At 40.7% G+C, this 24,480-nt stretch overlaps 1 protein-coding gene across 6 annotated transcripts in view; it reads right to left on the bottom strand.

Annotated features, from left to right (window-relative positions):
* Positions 1-24,480, bottom strand: part of Znf148 (zinc finger protein 148) — a 127,875-nt gene that overhangs the window by 71,318 nt on the left and 32,077 nt on the right. For 5 of the 6 annotated variants that reach the window (XR_013043718.1, XM_006974538.4, XM_076548752.1 and 2 more), the window contains 2 exons: positions 11,977-12,058; positions 4,936-5,071 (listed from right to left, as the gene is read on the bottom strand). The gene's annotated coding sequence lies outside the window, so the exon portion shown is untranslated. The remainder of the gene's footprint in view (positions 1-4,935; positions 5,072-11,976; positions 12,059-24,480) is intronic. The other variant, XM_042259212.2, reaches the window with a different exon arrangement.

Genomic DNA, 24,480 nt, shown 5'->3' with positions numbered 1-24,480 from the left:
CTCCGAGGGTCAACAATATGTCACCCTTACACCAGAACCCACTAGGTCTAAAAAGAAAGTTCTCTTTAGACAGACACTCAAAGGTACTTATTCTGAAAATCAATTATTTCTCTGGCCAACCACCAAGGTGCTAGGGATAGAACCCAGAGGTGTGTGCATGCGAGGTAAGCATTCACCACTGAGCTATATCCCAGACCTCACAAATGACTTCTGAACCAAAACATATTGACCAAATCCTTGTTTATTTGGAAGAATTCAGTTACATTAATCTGGATATTCATAGTTCTACTCTGTTGACAAACCAGAGAGAAATCTCATTATAAATGTAACCCGAGAAATACAAGTATCAAGCAGCCGGCTGGGTGTGGGGCTGCAGGACTACACTGGAGCACACGGGATGCAGAGGCAAGAAGACCGCCACAAGTTTACTGCCAGCCTGGTAAACAGAGCAAGACCCTGTCTCCCAAAACAACAAAACACATATGTATGTGGGTGTGCTCGGCATGTGCGTGCGTGCGTGTGTGATGTGCGTACATAACATATAAGCCTCATGATATCACATTTCGTGAAATGAAGAAACCCCTATCAATACCAGAATGAACCTTGGCAAGTTTACACTTCATTCCTAATAAGCTTGCTATATGCTCACACACTTCAAAAATAAAGTTTTGATCTACTCAAAATTGCTTATTTTTCTTTTTTGTTTTATTTTTTTGTTTGTTTTTTGAGACAGGGTTTCTCTGTGTAGCTTTGCGCCTGTCCTGGACCTCACTCTGTAGCCCAGGCTGGCCTCGAACTCACAGAGATCCACCTGGCTGTGCCTCCCGAGCGCTGGGATTAAAGGCATGCACCACTACCACGGGGCTTATTTTTCATTGAAAAAGCAAAATATTTCTTGTCTAGTCATAGTCTATATTCAGATACATCTCAAATATGACTTTTTGTTTTTTATTTTGGTTTTCTGAAACAGTCTTTACTCTGCAACCCAGTTTGGTCCTGAACTCATAGCAATCCTCCTGCCTCAGCCTTCCAAGTACTGGAATTACAGGCATGACACTGTGCCCAGCTCTCAGATACATCTTTGTATAAATATCATTTTGCATATTATAAAGTCTTGAAAACTACATTTTTAAGTGTTAATATTTCAAAACAGTCTATAAGAGCCATGCTCATAATGGCAACAAGACAAAATGGTCTTTCTGATCAGTGCCAGCAGCAGAAGATACTGAAGAAATAAACATAATTTTAACAGCTATTAATAAAATTATTAATGAGATTTTTCACGATAAGGGTCTCTATTTTGTAAATAACAACTTAGATAAAACTGACTTTTTGTTTTTGTTTTTGGAGACAGGGTTTCTCTGTGTAGTTTTGATGCCTATCCTAGATCTTGCTCTGTAGAACAGGCGGCCTCGAAATCACTGAGACCCTCCTGGCTCTGCCTCCTGAGTGCTCGGATTAAAGGCGTGCACCACCACTGCCCAGCAAAAACTGACTACTTTTAACCATAGAAAAATAATCCATAAATATTTAAGGAAAAGTTAGTAGACATTCTCATGTAATAGGAAAACCTAGGATCTAAGCACATAATATATTCCAAATATTTATCAAAATGTCTTCTAAAACAACACAACCAGAAAACAGTGGCACAGAGAAATTAAAACATTACATTTTTGCCAACTCAAACTGTTTAAGAAAGAGGTATAATTTATCTGTATCAAGGAGGTGAGGGGGGGGCATACCAGGCACGCACCCTGAGCCCTAGTTACATACAGCATCCATTCATTACATTTGCCAGCACAAACTCAAACTACAGATTCCATTAGAAAACGGAATTCCATCATTCTTTGTAACACAGATGTGAGAAATACTTCTTTAAATTTCCCTAGGTACAATGAAGATATGTTTTTTTTTTTGTTTTTTTTTTCTTTTTTTTTTCTTTTCTTTTTTTTTCTTTGTTTCTTTTTCTTTCTTTTTCTTTTTTTTTTTTTTTTTCTTTTTTCCTTGAAGATGTGTTTAATACCTAGTGCTTTGTTAATGTGCTAGATTACTGACCAGGGTTTATCTAAGAACAGAAAAGGCATTAACTAGTTAAAATTAATATAATTTTATTACTGCTTTTAATAAAATTAAGTCTGACACAAACTCTATTGTGACAGACAGCTGGCTGCCCAACCCCACACCCAAAATCTATTGTCTCCTACCTGATAATAAGAATAAGCTACGTGATGGGGCTAGAGACGATCAGTAGTTAAGAACATAGGCGGTGGACCGCGCCTTTAATCCCAGCACTCAGGAGGCAGAGGCAGGCGGATCTCTGTGAGTCCAAGGCCAGCCTGGTCTACAGAGTGAGATCCAGGACAACTAGGAAGAAAAACAAAAAACCTTTTTGTCTCAAAAACCAAAACACAGCTCCCCTTATAGAGGGACTTGGGTTTGATTCCCAGCACCCACACAGTGGCTCACAACCATCTGTAACTTTAGTTCCAAGGAATCTGACTCCATCTTCTGAGCTCTATAGGCAGCAGGCATGCACATGGTACACATATATACACAAAGGCAAAGCACTCATAACAATAAATAACAACAAAAGAAAACTTTGTTTTATGGGCAAAGCTGCCAAGATAAAACTTATTACCCAGCTTCCCTTGCAGGCGGTGGTCAAATAACAAAGGTATAGCCAGTGGGATATAAGTGGAAGAAGAGATACATACAATTCCTTTAAAAGCAAAGCAAAAGGGAGCTGGAGATGGTCTAGCAGTGAAAGGCACTGACTGATCTTTCAGAGAACCTGGTTTCAATTCCCAGCATCCACACACATCAGCTCCCAACCATCTGTAACTCCAGTTCCAGGAGATCCGACACCCTCTGCAGGCACCAGGCAAGCACATGGATTACAGCTACGCATGCAGGTAAAACACCCATACACATAAAACAAAATAATAAATTGCAAAGTGCTCCTCAGTTTTCTTCTCTCCACTGGCAGGCACTATAGTAACCACACTCAATGGGTGGAATCTAAATATTATTAATAGGGACTGGAGAGATGCTCCAGGGGTTAAAAGCACTTCCTGCTATTACAAAATCCTGGGCTGGATTCTCAGCAGCCATGGAGGCCGACAACCACTTGTAGCTCGTTTCAAGGGAACCACTGCCCTCTTCTGGCTTCTATGGGCACTTCATTCATGATGCATCTACCCACAAGCTGGCAAAATGTTCATACAGTTAAAAAAAAAATCTTAAATTTTTTTTTTTTTTAATACTCAGAATAGCAAAGGCTGAGGACATAACTCAGTGACACAGTATAATGCATTTAGAACGAACAATGCTCTAGGCTCAACCATCCTCAACAACCTTACCCTACCCCACTCCCCAAAGAAAGCACAGCAATGCCAAGCAAAAGTACCCTGGAGCATCACAACTGTGGACCCTCCATACAACCATGAGATAGTTTACAATAAGCTTTCAGGTAGATGAAACTGTATTTCTACGATTATAAACCTATCACAGTAGCCAATTCCTCGCCCCCCCCCCCAATATTTATTTCTTTTTGTAAATGAGTGCTCTACTTGCATGCATGCCTGCATAACAGAAGAGGGCATCAGATCCTATTACAGATGGTTGTGGACCATCATGTGGGTGCTGAGAATGAACTCAGGTCCTTTGGAAGAGCAGCTAGTGCTCTTAACTGCTGAGCCATCTCTCCAGCTCCCCAGCAGCCAATTCTATATGCTAATATATGCTACACCAGACTGCTTGCTTATTTTACTACCGGTAAACACACAATATGTACACATTTAAAGCACTATGTTATCTTAGTTTCTTTTCCTTTTGTTGTGATAAAATTCTCAGACAAAAGCAACTCAAGAGAAAAAGGGCTCATTCTGGCTCACCGTTCACAGTGGGGACGTAGAGGCAGCAGGCGACGGACTACGATGGACTACCCTAATCCCCTTCATCCACTGTCACACAGTGACAACAAAGGAAGCCCACTAGCTAGCGCGCAGCTCACTTGCTGAGTTTTACCCAGTATTCATGGCATGGTTCCATCTACAACTTCAATGACTCTCCCCACATCAATTAACCCCCACAGACATTCTCAGAAGTTAACCTTTATCTAGATAATTCCTTACTGGTAAGTCTAGAGGCTTAGCTTCTAGATAATTCTAGATTCTAACAAGTTGACAACATTAACCATCACTTACATTTCTATGAATATTTCAAAAAATATATGGTAGATACAATCATAATATTATATAATAATATAATTATTAATAGTCTAAGTTTCTTCAGGTATAAAAAGTTTCTCTAGACATTCTGAGAAATGTAATGTTAGGAGAGTGGGGTAAAAGTGTAATCTTTGTTTAAAACAAACAAGTGCAATCTTTGTTAAGGAAGATTAACCAAGAGAACAACTACTACTTAAACTTCACTTATCATTACACAATATATTAATCAGTTGTATTTTTAAAAACCTCTTAGGAATCCTGGCATAGTGGTGCATTCCTTTAATCCAAGCACTCGGGAGGCAGAGGCAGGTGGATTTCTGTGAGTTCCAGGACAGCCAGAGCTACATAGTGAGAGACCCTGTCTCGAAAAACAAAAAATAAAATAAAATAAAAACTCTTAAGAAAAATACTAAAGTCTCCTCCAGACATAAAAATCCAAACTGAAACTACTATACAAACCCAACATGAAACCTATCATCCAACAGAAAAGTTTATATATATTTAAAAAATTAACTTATTTAACACAATGGGTTTAAGGAGCCACTCAAAACACTTGACCAATCCAAAACTCTGTACATCAGTGAACTATACAGTTAGAATGGCTGCCTCAAACTGTGTGCTGTTCTTATTCAAGACTTAATTAAAATACGGTTTTAAAAAAAAGTAACTAGAATGTCCTTTTTCAAGATTCTGAGAAATAAGTTACCTGAGTCCGAAGTAAAAATGAAGACTTCAAGGAAAGGAATGCTGTTGAGTTGAGAAAGAAATCATGGTTGAGTTTCTACCTTTCCCAGGCTCCAGAAACTCTCCAGATCCTCTCAGTCACTTGTGCCATCCAATTCCTAAAATAAAACACATACACAACAAGCAAGCTCTATTACATTCCGAAGGACCAATGTTGTGACCCAGTGTGTATAGACTCCATGAACACTGCAGGGACGATCTGGAAATCTAACGAGCCATGTCTGAATGAGAACATACTGACTTGTTTTTTAGGGATGAAACTGAGAAAATACAATAGTGGCAGATAGGAAATGAGAAACAACCCCGGCTTTTTAAGAAATAATTTACCTTGGGGCCAGAAAGAGGGCTCTACAGGTAAAGATGCTTGATATCAAGCCTGATTGTCCTGAGTTTCATTCCTGGAACCCACATTCCTGGAAGAAGGGAACTAATTCCAGCAAGTTGTCCTCTGACCTCTACAAGTTCTCCCTCCCTTACATGTCATGTGCATTAACAGAGGATGGATGGGTGGACGGATGGACGATGGATGGATGGACGGACAGATGGATAAGATTTTAGGCAGATATAATTTGTCTAGATCAGGAACCTACAACTCTGAGATATGAAATCATGCATCAAAATTCTACTAAAAGATAAGAAAATGGAAAACAAAGAGTAAGCACCCACACAAAGACACTAGTCATATCTACTTTATTAGGTCTGTGGACTGATGCGGTGGTGTACACCTTTAGCCCCAGTACTAGAAAGGCAGAGGTATGTACATCTCTTTCATTTCTAGGCCAGCTTGGTCTCAAAAAAAAGAAGTCTGAAGTGAAAGAGAAGTACACAAATGTAGGTCTCAAAAATATCAAGCATAAGTAGTGTGTGTATTCACAATAGAAAGAGTACCATCTTAAAATCATATAAGCATCTAGATATCCAAATGTGTTCATCAGGGTAATCTTAGATGAAAATAATCATTCAGAAAATGTGCACTATAACCAACACCAAAGAGCACAGGCTATGCACAAGAAATCCTTCTGGCAGCAGTACTTCTGAGCAAAGTATCAAACTAATGACTGAAATGTCCTAACTCCGAGAGTCCATGGACAGTGTGCACTGGATTTACAAAACAGCCTATGTTTACCACAGCACAAAGATAAGAATAGTTTTGCCCACCTAAAGCAAGAACAATAGTAATTCCCCAGCATTCAGGAAACAGAAGCAGGTGATCTCTCTTGAGTTTGAGGCTGGCTGTGTGTGTGTGTATATGTGTGTGTGTGTGTGTGTGTGTGTGTGTGTGTGTGTGTGTGTGTGTGTGTGTGTGAGTTCCAGCCCAGCCAGGGCTACGGTGAGGCCTGTTATAACAAACAAACAAAAGAGAAACTTCTGAAATTTCTATAAGCGTCTGAAAATTAAAAGACAGACCTCTTCTTACTTAGTATTCCATTCCTAAATTTTCCTGGATATTTATGCTTATTTTTCCTAAAGCAAAAAAAATGTACAAAATAAAACACTCTCTTTTCAACAGAACTGTTAGCACATATAAACAATACTAAAAATAACAACAACTACATGAGAAGTAGGGAGCAACAGCAATCTAGACTTGCAATCTTATGTATGTATGTATAACATACACCATGCAAAATACTCATTTTAACAATCATAAGATACTTAAAAATAACAGCAAATCTAACTTATACCACTGGGTCCATAGTAGAGTACTTGTATAGTTTCTACTGAGGCCTAGATTCAGCCCAGTATGAACCAAAAAACAGTAACACAAGCCAGGGGTGGCAGCTCATACCCTTTACCCCAGCACTTGGGAGGCAGAGGCAGGCAGATCTCTGGGAGTTCAAGGCCATCCTGGTCTATATATCCAGTGCCAGGACAACCAGAGCTACATAGAAAGACTGTCTCAAAAAAGCAGTAAGGCAGGTAGGCAGGCAGGCAGGGACATACACACTCATCAAAAGCAACAGGCAGTATAAAGTGTTGCTAAGTGCCCTCATGGGTTGGTTTAAAAAAAGATTTCAAAACATTAAGTTAAATGAACTTAATTCATGTTCAACTTTAACTATGAAAACAATCAGCTACCAAGTAAAATTCTCAATAAAGCAAAGAAATTATTTCAAAGAACCTAATGGAAATTTGGGGGTTGAAGAATATGGTTATTGAAATACAAAACCGTATGCCAAGTATTCAAAAACAAACTCACAATTGCAAAAAATAAATAAATAGAAATAAAACCAGTAGCCTTAAATGTACAGCTACAGAAATTACCCAATTAGGGTTGACCAGACTGCTCAGTGGGTCGGGTGCTTGCTGGCAAGCCTGAGGAGCTGAGTGGAAGGAAAGAGGCAACTCCTACAAATTGTCATGCCTTCCATACATGCAACCTCTGCACAAACAAGAACAAACAAATAAATACATGTAGTACGCTAATCTTTATTAAAAAAAAAAAAAAAAAGAACGGAAGGAAGAAAGAGAGGGAGGGAGGGAAGGAGGGAGGGAGAAAGGGAAGGAGGGAGGTGAGGGAGGGAGGGAAGGAGGGAAAAAGGAAAGGAGGGAGAGAGGGAGAAAAAGAGGGAAGGAGGGAGGAAGGGAGGGAGGGAGGGGGAAAGAGGGAGGGAAAGAAAATTATTCAATTAAATACAAAGAAAAAAAATGAAGAAAAGAAAGCCCCAGAGGTATGTGAACCAACATCCTGCTTATGAGTGTTTCTTAAGGATGAAAGAGAAAAAGAAGTAAAATTTAATAAAACGGAAATAAGCTTACAAATCCAAGCTCAATGAACATCTATTGCAATAGAGAGAAAAGGGCCTATTCCTGGGTCCACCAAAATAAACCGCTGAAAGTAAACACAAGGAGAAAAGGATCTCAAACGGAGGAAAAAGGCAGTGTGCAGGAACTCACTGTGGTGGTCTGAATGAGAATGGCCCATAGGCTCACGTTTGAATACTTGGTCCCCAGTTGGCAGAACTGTTTGGGAAGATTAGGAGGTGTGGCCTTGTCAGGAGAGACATGCCGCTGGGGGCGGGCTTTGGGGTTTCAGAGTAAGCCATTCCCAGCGCATTCTCTGCCTCCTGCTCTGTTGGAGATGTGAGGTGTCGGCTCTTCCTGCCTCCATGTGTTTGTTCCACCATCATGGATTCTAACCCTCTAAACCATGAGCCAATTAAATGTCTTCTTTTTTAAGTGGCTTTGGTCATGGTGTTTATTCACAGCAACAGTAACCAATACAACTATCAAGAAGATCAATGATCAACTTCCAACCATAACAACAGAAGTTGGAAGATGGTGGAATCACAGACTCACAGCGGGAAGCTGGACAAGAGAGAGGATATTGCTTCTGAACGTACTCTCCAGCAGAAACCACACTGTTAACAATCTCCAGCAGACTATCCGTCAAAGCGTAAGACATTCTCCAGTCCAGACACTATACTAACCAGTAAGACAGCCTCAGTAAAATTGAAAGGACTCAACTCCTATAAAATATGTTCTCCAACCACATGAATTTTAATTAGATAAATAAAGGTTCTATTACTTTTTGTAACTTGAATTGTTTAAAATCTGAATTTATGAGTTAGACATGGAAGCATACACCTTCAATCCCAGTACACGGGAGGAAGAGGAAGGCAGAGTTCTAATGAGTCGAAGACAGCCTGGTCTACACAGCAAGTTCAGGCAGGGCTACATGGTGAGACCCTGTCTCAAAGAAATAAACAAAAATAAAATCTGAATTTATGGATATCTTCATATAAGCAACCAATGCAAAGATCCAGCACTCCAATTTTCCAGGATAAGCCAACTATCTGACTTGTTACCAGGCAACTCGTCTCCTTCGTTTGTTTGTGAAGAAGAGAGCTTTTCTTCCCACGTTGTTCAAACAAAGCTGCTTGAGTTGGGTGCTTCGGAGGGATCAGTCAAAGAGACAAATTCCATCCCCTCACCACTCTTCCAACTCTTCCTTGACACTGCCTTGGCTGGGGCCACGGGAGCAGTCGGGGCCGCGGGAGCAGTCGGGGCCGCAGCCACAAACGCAGACGGATCAGTCAAGGAGGCCTTGTAGGTTATTATTTTCTTTTCTACATTTTTTAAACATTAAACTTATTAAGTTTTCTCCTTTTTCTTAGACATGGTTTCATGTAGCTCAGCCTGACCTCGAATTTACCATGTATCCAAAACTAGCCTTCAACAAGCCCTGCTCCTGCCTCCACATCCCAAGTCTTAGAACACAGGTGTACATCATGATGGGTAGCCCATGGACTACATTTTCTATGTATCTACTTTTATGATCTACGGTTGACTTTTTAAGTATCACAATTTACTAAATCTAAAACTACTAGTATTATACACAACTATTTTATACCACCAAGAGAGAAAAAGAATGTCGTACTAGAACAAGTTAGGAATGTGAGTCATTCTCAGAGATTAGAATGTAGAGGGGTAAGTATAGTCATATACTCAAGGATGACAGTCTCTTCAAGTTTATGCAGAATTCTCCACTCTACATTTGCCAGAGCCAAGAAGGATAAGAAATATCTAACAATGTAGAAAAAAAAAATTAAGCTTCTACAGGACTGAAATCAAACCAAAATCACAAGAAAAGCAAATATTAAGAAAAAATAATTTTCCTAACATAGTGACAAGGATCCTCCTACCCCTAATACACAAATATACAAAAAAGAAAGCATAAAAGGACCTCCCCCCAAAAACACCCGACAAACAAATCATTTGCTAGTGTTGTCAAAGAAATAAGCCAATGCTCACACTGATAACCAGTAGTACTGGGCACACACTATAGAGGTGCACACTCATCCAAGCTGTCAATCTTATCCACCACTCTTCGACCAACAATTTTCCCTTAGAAATTAAAGCAGTAGAGGCTGGAGAGATGACTGAGCAGTTCAAAGTGCTTATTCCAAAACCATGATGACTAGAGTTTAGCACCCACACAAGCCAGGCATCCCTCACATGCCTGCAACTCCAGCCCCAAGGGTCCCAGAGACAGCAGTCTACCCACGCAAACAAAGCCTAGGTTCAAGGAGAGACCTAACCTCAAACGAAGTGAGGAGTGGGGCTGGAGAGATGGCTCAGTGGGTAAGACCCCTGGCTGCTCTTCAGGAGGACCCAGGTTCAATTCCCAGCACCCACATGACAGCTCATAACTGTCTGTAACTCCAGTACCAAGGGATCCAACACCCATGGCAAAACAGCAATGCACATAAAAATAAATAATTAACTAATTAAAAAAAAGAACAAAGGAAGTAAGGAGTGATAAACAGGAATACTGATTGTCATCTTCTGGCCTCTGGGCTTGTATTCAGGAGAAGCGTAAGCACCTGAGGGCTAGTGTGCTCATACAGACAGACCTGCAGGCTAGAATATTCACACAGACAGACACACGCACAAATGGGGAAAAAATGCTTATAAAAGGAATTTAAACGGTAGGTATATTAAAAATATGTACAAATTTTTGCACTACACTAGACTTTGTTTGCATGGGTAGACTGCTGTCTCTGGGACCCTTGGGGCTGGAGTTGCAGGCATGTGAGGGATGCCTGGCTTGTGTGGGTGCTAAACTCTAGTCATCATGGTTTTGGAATAAGCACTTTGAACTGCTCAGTCATCTCTTCAGCCTCTACTGCTTAAATTTCTAAGGGAAAATTGTTGGTCAAAGAGTGGTGGATAAGATTGACAGCTTGGATGAGTGTGTACCTCTATAGTGTGCAAGAATTTGCACTACATGAAAAACTCTGAAAACCTAAATAACTATGCCAGGCGGTGGTGGTGCACGCCTTTAATCCCAGCACTCAGGAGGCAGAGCCAGGTGGATCTCTGTGAGTTTGAGGCCAGCCTGGTCTACAGAGTGAGATCCAGGATAGCCAGGACTGTTTCACAGAGAAACCCTGTTTCAAAAATAAATAAATAAGTAAATAAACAAACAAATGAATAAGTAAATAAATAATTTTGGGGGAGTAAATAGGTGCTTGTGTATCCAGAGAGGTGTCTGGGAGAATATACAATATTAGTAAAGAATAGAAAGGGATGGGGCTGGAGAGATGGCTCAGAGGTTAAGAGCACTGACTGCTCTTCCAGAGGTCCTGAGTTCAATTCCCAGCAACCACATGGTGGCTCATAACCATCTGCAATGAAACCTGATGCCCTCTTCTGGCCTGCAGTCATACATGCTGTATATATAATAAATAAATAAATCTTTAAAAAAAAAAAAAAAAGAATAGAAAGGAGATCATTTTTCTGTCTGTTTGTTTTTAACACTGTGGCAATCTCTACTGCTTACAAGGAAATCTAGGTAAGGGGGTTATAAGTAGCAGGTACTACATTTGCCAGAAGACATGGACAAAGAAGAAAACCCTAAAATATAGACATCAAAACTGCTAAGATTTTCAATCCTCAAGTTCTAAAAGAATTCTCAAAACAAATTTAAAAATTCATAATACAACTTTAAAATTCTTAGGACCATTAATAACTGACATGTTACAAGCCATGTGTGGTGCACACCTTTAATCCCAGCAGAGGCAGGCGGATCTGAGTTCAAGGCTAGTCTGGTCTACAAAGCAAGTTCCAAGACAATCAGGGCTATATAGAGAAATTGTGTCTTAAAAAAATAAATAAATAAGTGCTAATGGCAGATATACAAATACTGTGTTAAATATTTCACTTTCTTTCATGTTGTCTGATAAAGGCACAGGTTAATACAAACATCAAGATAGGCGACAAAGAAGGAAAAGAATCAACTGTCCTCCTAACAAAGGAATTGGGGGCTAAAAAAGCAATCTGGTTAAATGAAAAGCCAATGGGGCTTCACCTCCCAAGTCAGTACACTAACTCTCTTCAGTGTATAGCTGCACAGAAGATACAGCACTGGCCTGCTAGTCTTTAAAGCTTATGTTATGCCTAAGCAGTAGAACGGGGCTATCCAGGGAACGAAGAGCAGCTGTGCAAGGCTGAGGACAACTTCTGTAAAAACGAGAGCCAGGACAAAACACTGCTGGATTACCTCTATAAAATGTGTCAGGCAAATGCCCATCCCGCCAGGTCACTTGGCTCAATTTCCAAGCCACCGATTCTTCTCTTCTGTTCTGCAAAGTATAAAAATACAAGTTAGTCACCCAAAAGAATCAAATTAAACACATTCTTACAGCTAGGCAAAAGAATTCTAATTAAACGTGCAAAATCTAACAAAATTCTTTTCATAAGTAGATTAAACATAATTCATAACTAGTGCTTCAACTACAAAGGCCCATCAGTACTAACTGATTATCAAAGATGTTAAGTTACACTTTTTCAAACTTCTAGTTAAGGATTAAGATGTCTTGGAAGTTAGAAAAATAATTTTGAGTCATTTTAAAGTAGAGAAAGAAAAAAAAACACAAATGTATTGCTGATACAAAGAGACGAGCAGGAGGGTCACAAACAACTTGGGAAAACTTGTCTCAAAAAGAAATAAAAATATAAAAACAAAACACACTGATGCTCTCCATGCACTGATTACTCACATAGTACTATTTCTTGATAAAAGCCCACAGCAACACCACCTCTTGCTGAAACGGCTAAATGTATTAACAATGCAGTTTTGGGGCTGGAGAGATGGTGAAGAGCAATCATTGCTCTTGCAAAGGACCCAAGTTCAATTCTCAGCATTCATACTGGGAAGCGTGTAACTCCAGCTCCAAGGGATCCAATAACCTATTCTGGACTCCACAGGCACCTGAACTCATATCACTCACTCGCATGCGCACACACACATGCACGCACACAAAATGATGGCTCACACCCATGTTTCTATCATTCCAGAAGCTGAGCCAGAAAGAGGCCATCACGGTTGACGGGAGCTACATAGTAAAGTCTAAGCCACCCAGAGCTACACAGCAAGATCCCATCTTTAAAAAAAAAAAAAAAAAAAAAAAAAAAAAAAAAAAAAAAAAACCTGGGGGGTGGGGTTTGATGACGATACAGGGCAGGTAGTTGTGAATGTGCCTGTCTAACATCCAGAAAGCCCTGGGTTCATTATCCAGAACTGTGTAAACAAAGCATGGTTGTACATGTCTATAACCCTAGAACTTGAGGAGGCAAGAGATCAGAAATCCAAGGTCATCCTTGAGTGCATAACAAGTTCACAGCCATCCTAACCTATATGAGACTTTGGTTACTCACATCCTCTTCCTCTTGTTCTCCAAAAAGAAAATAAACAGAAGAATGTAGCTTGAGAAAGTGTGTATGTGTGTATACACACACAAATATACACATATACACACGCACATATATAAATTGTACAGCAAATATTATTTAATAGTGTTAAAATATTCCATGGATGATTTTTAATTTATATATAATAATCAAGCTTTTAGCAAAAACTAAAATTAACATTCCATTTGAATTGTACTGACACAGGACACAGATCCACTTTCTTCACATCAACTAGAATATCTTTCCAGGTATAGGAAACGAATGCCATGAAAATTAAAAGCTGAATTATCAGAAACATAGAACAGGCCAAAAGTAACTTTATATTCAGAAATAACAGATGTGGCATTTCACGTGTCAGCCTTAACACTAGGGTACCACCAGTACATGAGGCATATACGCATGCGCACGTGAAAACGCAAAGTTGATATTAAGGCCTTTCTCATTCTCTCTCCACTTCATTTACTGTGGCAGGGTCTCTGACCTGAACCTAGAACTAGACAATTTGAATAGTCTAGCTAGCCATTTGTCCCAGGGATCTCTTGTCTCTGCCTCCCAAGTCCTGGGATTACAGGCAACCACCATACCTGTACTCAGGTCCTCAAGCCCTTCACCTACTGAGGCATCTCACTACTCCCTAACCCATTCTTAGGCCTTGGTACTTGGAAATAAATAAAAGCCATCAAAGCAATATCTAGGAACTAGTAATTAAAAGTTCTGTTGATATGAGTAGCTCAGCTGCTGACCTAGTTATAATTATTTTCTCTATTTTAAAGTAATTCGTTTCATGGGGCAGTAATGTAGTTGAATGATAGAGCACTTGCCTAGTACACTCAACACGCTGAGCTCTTGTGACTAAACTTTTCCTTGGGAGACACAACACACACACACACACACACACACACACACACACACACACACACACACACACACACACACACACCCCTACTCACCCCAGATAGAAATCCCACAATATATCAAAGCGCCCCCCCATGGGTGACTTTACAGGAAGTCCTTGAAACTGACAAGATTAACTAGGCCCCTCCCTAAAGACTCTCTGACAAGACAAGCTGCAGAGAATACTAAGACCAGACCAGCTGCCTACAAGAAGCAGAAACCTGCAGAGCTGCCTGGAAGAGGTGTAGACCAACTGAGGCACCTGGAAAGGACACTCTCCCATCTGCTAAGCTGCCTGCAGGCTGTGCATTGTGCTCCAGGTTCCCAGCTTTGTAAGCTGTCAGCCATGCTGGGATGGGCTTTGGGGATGCAGCTGTCTTTGAGTTATTTCTGCTCCTGTAAGTGACCCCTCACCTGTATTCATAAGTAACCCCAATAAACTCATCAGTTCATCAGATACCATCAGACTTTGGTGGTATCTGTACTTTGGTCTGTCATGGGATCCCTATCTGGGATGAGTACATGTGTGGAGGAGGGGTATCTCCCCAGAAAAAGTTTTGTCACACAACAGCTCTGTTCCTGGAACAACAACAACAGTTTCTAATAAGCTCTCATTGCCTGCCCCGAAGTTAAGCACTCAAAAGAGCCTGTATGTCAGTCCTATCACTGCACCTCTCACTACTGTTGGAACAGAGTTCTACTACGCTACCCAGACTGACCTCAAATACCTAAGCTTCAGCAATCCTCCTGCTTCAGGCTCCAAACATTCAGAACTTTAGAAACATGTTACTGTGCCACACACAAAATAGGTATTTCTACAGTAACAGAACAGAAAAACAGAAGCCATGAAATTCAAAACTACACTAAGTATCTGCACTGTACTACACTGCCACTATTCTATCCTATCCTATTAGATTACATTCTCTGTTTCTACATTCATCACTATTCGGTTTTCACGACTGCTAACATAGCTGCATGACTAAATATAACTGCAAAATCTATATATAGAAAGTAAAACTTGTTATCAAATTATAGACTTCTGGGGCTGGAGAGATGGCGCAGGTTAAGAGCACTTGTTGCTCTTGCATCAGCCCCAGGTTCAATTCCCAGCACCAACATGATGGCTAACAACCATCTGTAACTCCAGTTCAGAGGATCTGACCCCTCTTCTGAACTCCAAGGCACCAGGCACACACCTGCTGATATATACCATGCAGGCAAAACTCTCATACACAAAAATGAAATTTTAAAAATACATAAACAGGCAGGTGGTGGTGGAAGACGTCTTTAATCCCAGCATTCTGGCAGCAGAGACAGGTGGATATCTGAGTTCAAGGCCAGCCTGGTCTACAGAGTAAGTTCTAGGATAGCTAGGGCTATATAGAAAAACCACCTCAAAAAAATCAACAAAAAAAAAAAAAAGGAAAACAAACAAACATACATTTCCATCTGAGCTTTTTTTTAGACATACCCCTCCACAATCAGGACATTATTACTATCTAATCACAAGATGTGTTAGCAGCTATTGCCTGGAGAAATGATTCTGAAATGTTCCAAGTTCTGCAGAACATATTCACAAAAAGAACCCTTACTTTTTTTACATAACTTTTTCCTGAACATACAAGTAAAGGTTGTCACATAACAAAGAATGTAACCAGCTTTATTAAAAAGGAAAAACAAAATAATGAAGCAAGAAGGAAAAAGAAACAAGCTGCACATAACACAAAATACAGTCTGAAATCATCAGCATTATTTTGTGTGCTATCATTCCCGTCACACACTATTCATTATTATTATTACTAGTGTTATTAATATAAAAGGGAGAAGGGTGTGTGTGTTTGTGTCTCTGAGCTTGCTGGCAGGGGATTACCTGCCCACTCCCAGGGCTGGGATTCTGGACTGTATAAAATGGACAAAGAACTGAACACCAGTATGCACATTCACCCGTTTCCCAGCCATGAACTTCATGTGACCAGCTGCTTCAAGCTCTGCTGCCCTGACCTCCCTGTCATGGTGTACTGCGCCTTGAACTGTGACCCAGAGAGCAACCCTTTCTCTCCTAAGTTGCTCTTGTCCTAGTATGTTGTTATAGCAACAGGAGGGAGGAGACTGGACACTGTGTCCATAGGTGTCTACAATCTTGCAGTAGTGAGTACACACAGCAAGGGTTTGGGGTAATAAAGTACTAAGTTGTATAACAGAAGTTTAAGCAATTTATCACAGGAAAATCAAAATGAGAGCGATTAATCTCCTTTGCTAACTTTTCAAAACCAAAAACAAGGGTGACCTTTTAATGTTGATCTCACATACAAGATATAGAGAACATTATTTAGAGTTTGCTGAGCAATATTCCCAAGAACTTACAGGTATTCAAGAAATAAATCTGTAACTGATACAAAAGTTGAGTATCTCTGATGTGAAATTCAAAATGCTCTAAAATCTCAGCCTTTTTTGAGTGGCAATTTGATACCAAAAAAAAAAATTCCATACCATAAAACTTTGTTACATGCACAAAATTTTATTTTTTAAATACTATTTAAAATTGCTGTCAGTTTATGTACATTAGGTATACATGAAAAATGAATGAATTTTATGTTTAGATTTGGGTGTCTTCTCTAAAATATCTCATTACATGTATGCAAATATTCTCTCATTTGAAAGACAGACAGACAGACAGACAGTCCACCACCCAAAACACTTCTGGCCCTAGATACCTCAGATAAGGGATAGTCAATCCATACTGTTACTGGTCACTACTCCTACTTCTACTCACATTTTACAAATCAGAAGACAATTTATTAAAAAATACAGGACTAGCAACTAGGAAGTGTCAGTATTCCATGTTCAGAAATTCCCCTTCAAAGGCTTCTGGTCTTTTTTTCACACAAGGTTTCTCTGTATATCCCTGGCTGTCCTGGAACTCACTCTGTAGACCAGGCTGGCCTTGAACTGAGAGCTCCACCTGCCTTGCAAATACACCATGATCAGCCTTAGCTATGTAAAGAATAGTTCAGTCTATCTAGCTTAATGTCGTTTTAAAAGCATGAGGCGAAGAATAATTTATTACTACAGAACTTATTTTACAGTGCTTATTTTAAAAGAATAACAACTAATTTCGGAGGTTTTTATTTGTGGTAATCTATTTTATGATAAGATCTCTTATATTAAAAGAGACTGGCACTGTTAATAATAGGCACTGAGGTCACTTAAGACTGACTGATATTCTGTTGTGTATTCAGCCTATTCGTTTACCCCGCCTTTAAAGAAATTTGTAACCAGTCCTCCTTGCCTTGGATTTCCCATGTAATCAGCTTTAACAACCTAACCTAAATTATGTATTCTTCCATGCCACTGACCCACAGGAAAATGTGTGTGTATGTGTGTTATGATAATCATTTGTTGAAAACAGCAAATTTTTCAAAAATGATCTTATACAGCAAATATCACCGCCAAAGGCTGGAACAGATATTGCTTGCTAATGGAATGTTTATAGTACTGTTTGCTATCTGGATCAGCTGGGTCAACTGGAGTGACTGAATCCCTGACAAAGATTTCTGTAAGGTGCTCCTCATTCCTTCCCCATAGGATGCTTTGTGTGCTGGTCAATAAATTCAGAACAAAGCCCTCTGTTAGGGCCAGGACAGTCAGACATCAGGCAGCACAGACAGACACAGACAGATTACAGACAAGCCAGAAACCATAAACTACAGATGGAAGATGCAGGGGGAAGAAGTGAAGAATCCAAACTTGGGCTTCCGCTCACTCAAACCAATCCAAGGGGAGGAAGTGCTTTGTTTTTTTCCTTATTGAGACAGACACATACTGGTGCCTCTGAGGCTATCTTTAATGCACTTAACTGACAAAATTCTCTTTCAGCCACATTTTAGAAAGTGCATGAACTTGGAATAGACAGGAAGTTTTGGGTTTGGGACGTTTCTTTGTTTGTTTGTTTGTTTGTTTGTTTTTATGCCAGATGCTTCTTGTTTGGTTCCAGGAAAATCAGATTAACTTCTGCAGCTAAAAGAAATCCCAAAGTATATCTGTATGTTGTTTATGGAGACTTTCAGTCTACCAAATTATGGTATAAGCTATTACTAAAAACAGTATTTTTCAAACAAACAAAAGAAATCAACCATCATCCACATTAGATACCCAATGATTGTAGTGGTTCAAAGCCATAACCCTGCTGCTAGTCAACCCTAAGGACCTAAAAGCCACGTGTGCAGTGTATATCTCCACTCCCAACACCAGCAAACGAGGATCCAGGAGGCTTCCTAGACATTTAGTCTAGCCAATCAGTGACCCGTGGGTCCTAATGAGCAATCCTATCTTACAAAATAAGCAAAAGGACTGGAGATATGGCTTAGCAGCTACAAGTGCCGACTGCTCTTCCAGAGGACTCAAATTTGATTCCCAATACTCACAATGGGCAGCTTATAAGTATCTACTGTTTAACTCTGTCTCCAGGAGTCTCCACAGGCATTTGTGCATGTGTACATGTACGTGTACACACACACACACACACACACACAATCTTTTTAAAAATTTAAAAAGGAAAGAAAGAGCTAAAGGGCCACCCCGATGCCACGCCTGCTGCCCTGAGTTTGACCCCCAGGACTCAGAAGCAACCCACAGTTGTTCTCTGACCCCCACATGTGCACCAGGCCACGCTTCTGTGTGTACACACACATACAATAAGTATGTAACTTTTTAAAGATTCAAAATTAAGGCGGAAAGCAATAGAAGACATTTGTGTAAATCTCTGGCATCTACATGTGCACCACACACCTCCGAAGGTGTCAATTCTCCCTGAACAAAAGGCACATAATAATAAAGAACACGACGAAAACAAGGTATGTGGTACACATCTATCATCTCAGCACTTGGAAAGCTGAAATAGGAGAAGCTTAAGTTCTTTTGAGCTTGAACTACAGAACAAGACCGTCTTAAAAAAACCAAACAATTAGGAAAAGTCAAAAAGAAAACTCAAACTGGTGCCTTTAACATGAGATACGCTTATTTAAACTTGGGCACGGGGGCTGGAGCAATGGCTGAGCAGCTAAGGTGGCTTCGCTGCTCTCCCGAGGACCCCAGGTCAGCCTCAGCAGTCCCGCTGGGCAGCTCACAGGCACTCCCGACTCCAGCCCCGTCCACAGGCGACCTGTTCTGGCCTCGGCAGCACCTCACTCCCGGGCTCACACTCTTTCCTCCCCTGGAAGCAGACACCACAAGGATGAGGGGCGCTCTGTTTTTCAAATAACTGAAGGGAGGCGCCACTGAAGATTTAGTACCATACTCAGTAAAACTGTCCTTTAGAAATAGTCAAATAAGTAACTCTCAGAAGAAGAAAACCAAAACCACACATTGCTGGCAGACCGACTCATCATGACTGCCTGAAGGAGGGCTGAAGAGATGGCTCAGTGACTAAAAGCACTTGCTGTTCTTACAGAGGTCCCAGCACCCACATAGTGGCTCACAACCATTGGTGACTTGATTTCCAGGGCTTGACAACCTCTTCTGACCTTGGCTGGCACCAGACACACATGTGTTAAACAGACATACATGCAGGCAAAACATTCATACAAATACAATAAATCTTTCAAATAAATATTTTTGAAAAGGTTAGCTTAACTCGACTTCCCACACGGGAGGAGAAGCTGCAGCTTGAAGTATGGGAAAGGAGAGACAGAGGAGGAGACCCCGCTGCATACACACGACGGACCGCCCCCCCTCGCTGGTTTTCTAGATAATGTTTGGTGATTTGAAACAGTGGATAAGACTAGCTAATACTTAGGACAACTTAAAGCTGGAGAAAGTAAAAACAAAAAGGTGAGGTTGAGATACTTTCCCTACAAGTAAAACAAGGCTAATATAAATAAGACAGCTTGAAGGCATATATGCATATTATAATGAGAACAATCATTGGGAACATTATACAAAAGACAGACTCCAGAACTTTATAGATAATGACGAATCCCAGGAAATGCTCAAGTAATCCACAAGAAGGCAAGAAAATAAACAGAAGCCAGATGTGGCAGCCTAGATCTGTAATTCCCTAACGAAGCAGCAGAGGAAGGAGGGTCTAAATTCAAGGTCAACATGGGCTAAGTAGCCAGACAGTATCTCAGAATACCAAAAATGAACTGGGTACGGTGGCTCTGTGAGACCCTTCTCCACACCTCAAGTGAGGCGGCGGGCAAAGAGGAGTGAACCAGAGCAAAGGGAACAGTGGGTGGCAACACAGGGAGAAGTACTTCAAGGCAGACAGGTCTAACGTTAACTAACCTGAAGATGAACTGAAAAAGGCTTTGTTGCTATTGTTTTAATGATTCTATATCACATTCAAGAAATTCAAAATCAGGGGCCATAGCCAAGTGCGGTAGCACACGCCTTTAACCCCAGCACTCAGCAGGCAGAGGCAGGCAGATCTCTGAGTTTGAGGCCAGCCTGGTCTACAGAGTGAGTTCCAGGACACCCAGGACTACACAGAGAAACCCTGTCTCAAAAAAAACAAAAACAACAAATAAAAATCAGAGGCCAGTGGATAAAGCCTGACGACCTGAGTTCAGAACGCCCAGCAACCAAATAAGGAAGGAGAGCCAACTCCTCAAAGTCATCCTCTGACCTCCACACACCTAGTGTGGCATATGCATGCCTGCCTGTGTGCATGCGCATGCACATGAACACACATACACACACACACACACCACACACAGTGCAAAATAATTAAGAAATTCAAAATCAGCAACTTAAGTTGAATGGGAAAAATGTAATATATGTTAATACTTTATAATCCCTTTAATGTTTAAAAATGTGTGTGCACACACACCACAGCATACATGTGGAGGTCAGGGGGTGACTTGCAGGAATCAGTCCCCTCCTTCCGTGATGTGGGCTCCAAGGAGCAAACTCAGGTCATCAGAATTGGAGACAAGCTCCCTTACTGGCTGAGCCATCTTGCCAGGCCCTAGATGCTTTGTTTTTTAAAACAGGAGTAGCTACATTAACATCACCATCCACCAAGAGGCTCTAACTAATGCTCCAGTAAGGAGCAGCAGAATACCCATTTTTCTCAAGCACGGATGAAACATTAACCCAGGCACCCAGGCACTGTCTGTCACACAGTGCACCTTAAAAATGTACTGAGAACTGAGTTTAGTCTCTGACTATGATCAACGAAGACTAGAAATAAGTAATAGGCAACACAAAAACTCTAAACAGAGAAATAAAACACATTTTAAAAAAGTTCATGGGTTTCACACACACACACACACACACACACACACACACACACACACAAATTCATGGGTCAAATAAATCTCAAAGAAAATTTTTAAATATAAAAAGTAAATGAAAATAAAAACAGAAAGCATCACAATATGTGAGATACACCTAAAAATAACAACAGAGAAATTGACAAAGCCAACAAGATAGCTCCTCAGGTGAAACTGAGGACGTGAGTTCAATCCCCGAGTGCATGTGACCGAAAGGGAGAAGCAACTCCCATGAGCTGTCCTCTGACCTCCACATGTGCACCTTGGCTCATGCACAGAGACAGGCAATAAATAAATGTACAAGTCAACAGAATGAGATGATACATTAAAAACTGGTATCTCAAACCAACCTTGTTTAATCTACCACAAAAAACTAAAACGGAGGGGGGGGGGGCTGGTTCAGTTGACACAGTGCTAGGGGCAAGGACAACAACCCAAGTTTGGGTCCCAGAACACACATAAAAGGCCAGGCACACCAGGCAGTGGTGGCCCACACCTTTAATCCCAGCACTCAGGAGGTAGAGGCAGGTGGACCTCTGTGAGTTCGAGGCCAGCCTGGTCTACAGAGCAAGCTCCAGGACAGCAGAAACTCTGTCTCAAAAAACAAAACAAGCCAGGCACGGCAGCATGTGTGTATAATCCCATACTTAGGAAATGAAGACTGAGGGACTCTGGACCTCACCGGCTGGCCAAGCTAGCAAAATTAGTGAGCTACAGATCTGCTGAGAGACCCTTTCTCCAAACTGAACATGGGAGGCTAGAGATGGGTTAGTGTTAAGAGCACACATTGCTCATGCAGAAGACTAGAGTTTAGTTCCCAGTATCCACTTCAGGTGGCTCACAGCCACCTCTGACTCCAACTCCAGGAGATCACCCCATACCTACATTCACATGCATATACCCATACAATACATAATTAAAAATAAACCTTGGGGGGCTGAAGAGATGGTTCAATGGTTAAGACACTTGATGCTCTTGCACAGTGCCCAGGCTCAACTCCCAGCAAACAGCAAACCCACGGCAGCACGACCATCCATGACTCCAGTTCCAAGAGATCAAAGACCCTCTGACTTTTTTGGACATCGGGCACACACATGGTACTCATACACATATGCAGGCAAAACTCTCATTCAAATAAAATAAATCTAATTAAGTAAATAAATACACCTTATGGCCAGAGAGATGGCCTAGACATTAAGAGCACAGACTACTCTTCCAGAAGACCGCAGCTCAATTCTCAGCACCCACACAGCAGCTCACAAGCGTCTGAACTCCAGTTCCAGAGAGGTCAAAGACCCTCCTCTGGCTTCCTGAAGCAAGTGGTGCACAGACACAGGCAAAACATCCATGCACATAAATTGATAAAATTCTTTAAAAAAGGAAATAAACAAATAAATGAATAAATGAGGTGGTGGGCCAGTGAGATGGCTAGGCTGGTAAAGATGCTTGCCACCAAGCCTGAGCAGCTGAGTTCAATCCCTGGGCCCCGTATGATGGAAGCAGAGAACTGACTCTTGAAAGTTGTCCTTAACCTATCTATCCATGTGCAGTGTGGAACATGAGCAGTGTACTTATGTGTGTGTGTGCGTGCAAATAAATGCATAAATAAATAAATAGCAAGTTGTAGAGATGACTGAGAAGTTAAGAGCACATACTGCTATTGCAGAGCACCCAAATTTAGTTCCTAGCACCCATCTTAGGGGTCTAAGTGTCTAGACCTTCCTAGGCATCTGCACTCATGTGTATATACCCTCACAAAGACACACATGCATGCACACAATTTAAAATAACAAAATAAATCTTGGAAAAAACAAATGTATCAAAGATTTTAAAATAAGATGGAGAGCAAATGAAGATGACACCCAACAGTGACTTCTGGTACTGCACACACATGCACAGGAATATATACGCACATGTGCATTCACACTCACGCAAACTGTAAAAATGCAAAGTGAACTTTAAACAAGCAGAGCAGAAATCAATGAGACAGGAAAGAGAGAACATTTACATAAACTTTATAAACCTGGCTAAGGACACAAATCAGGAGAAGAGTGCTTGCCAACATGTACAAAGCCCAATGTTCTATCCTCAGCATCACATAAACCAGATGTGAGAGCACACACCTGTAATCCCAGCACTTCAGAGATGGGGACAGGAGGATCAAAAGTTTGTCATCCTCAGATACACAGCAAATTCAAGACCCAAAGGCCATTTAAGGCCCAAAAGGAGTTTGAGGTTAGCCTGGGCTACCTCTAACCCTGTTTAGCACCCCCCACATACGCCTCTAACAAACTAACAAAGCAGGAGGCTCACAGCAACATCAAGAATAAAATGACTTTATCAATATAGATCCTGCATTAAGAAGATAAGGGGATGCTGCAAACATTTTTATGCTCTTCAAGTACTGAGAACTGCTACCAAAACTCAATCAAGAAGAAAGTAATACTGTCTTGAAAAACCAAGAAAGTAAAAGAAGAAAGTAATAATATATAGTTCTATAACCATTAAAGAAAAGTTTCTCCCCCCTAAAAAATTTCTAGGCTAAGATGGATTCATTAGTTATTTCTACCTAATAGTTAATGAAGAATTGAAACCAAATGTTCACATATTTTTCCCAAAACAGGGAGAGGAATGTTCATTGAGTTCGAGACCAGCCAGAACTACATTGAAAGACCCTGTCTCAAAAATAAATAAATAAATAAATGAAAAATTCAGTGCTATTGAAACCAAAACAAGACAAACATACCACATGAAAAGACAAGTCATATCACTTATGAGTATGGATGAAAAAATCCTCACCAAAAAAATATTAGCAGACCAAAACCACCAGCACATAAAAGGATTATGAACCATGGCCAAATAGAAGTCATTTTAGAAATGCCAGGTTGGTTTAACTCTGAAAGTCAAGGTAATATGCTGTTCTGGTTATTTCTTGTCAACATGACACAAATCTAGACATATTTGGGAAAAAGACTCTCAATTGAGAAAATGCCTCTATCTAAACTGCCTGCAGGCAAAAGTCTATAGGACATTTTCTTAATTAATGACTAATGTGCAGGGCCCAGTCTACAGGAGAAGGTGCCACCTGGGCAAGTGGTCCTGAATTGTTTGATAAAGCACATCGAGCAAGTCATAAGGAGCAAGAC

This window comes from Peromyscus maniculatus, chromosome 12 (assembly GCF_049852395.1).
Source record: "Peromyscus maniculatus bairdii isolate BWxNUB_F1_BW_parent chromosome 12, HU_Pman_BW_mat_3.1, whole genome shotgun sequence".
In the NCBI taxonomy this organism is placed as follows: Eukaryota; Metazoa; Chordata; class Mammalia; order Rodentia; family Cricetidae; genus Peromyscus; species Peromyscus maniculatus.
Note: the sequence above shows the minus strand (reverse complement) of the source record. Positions and strands in the feature narration are given on the sequence as shown.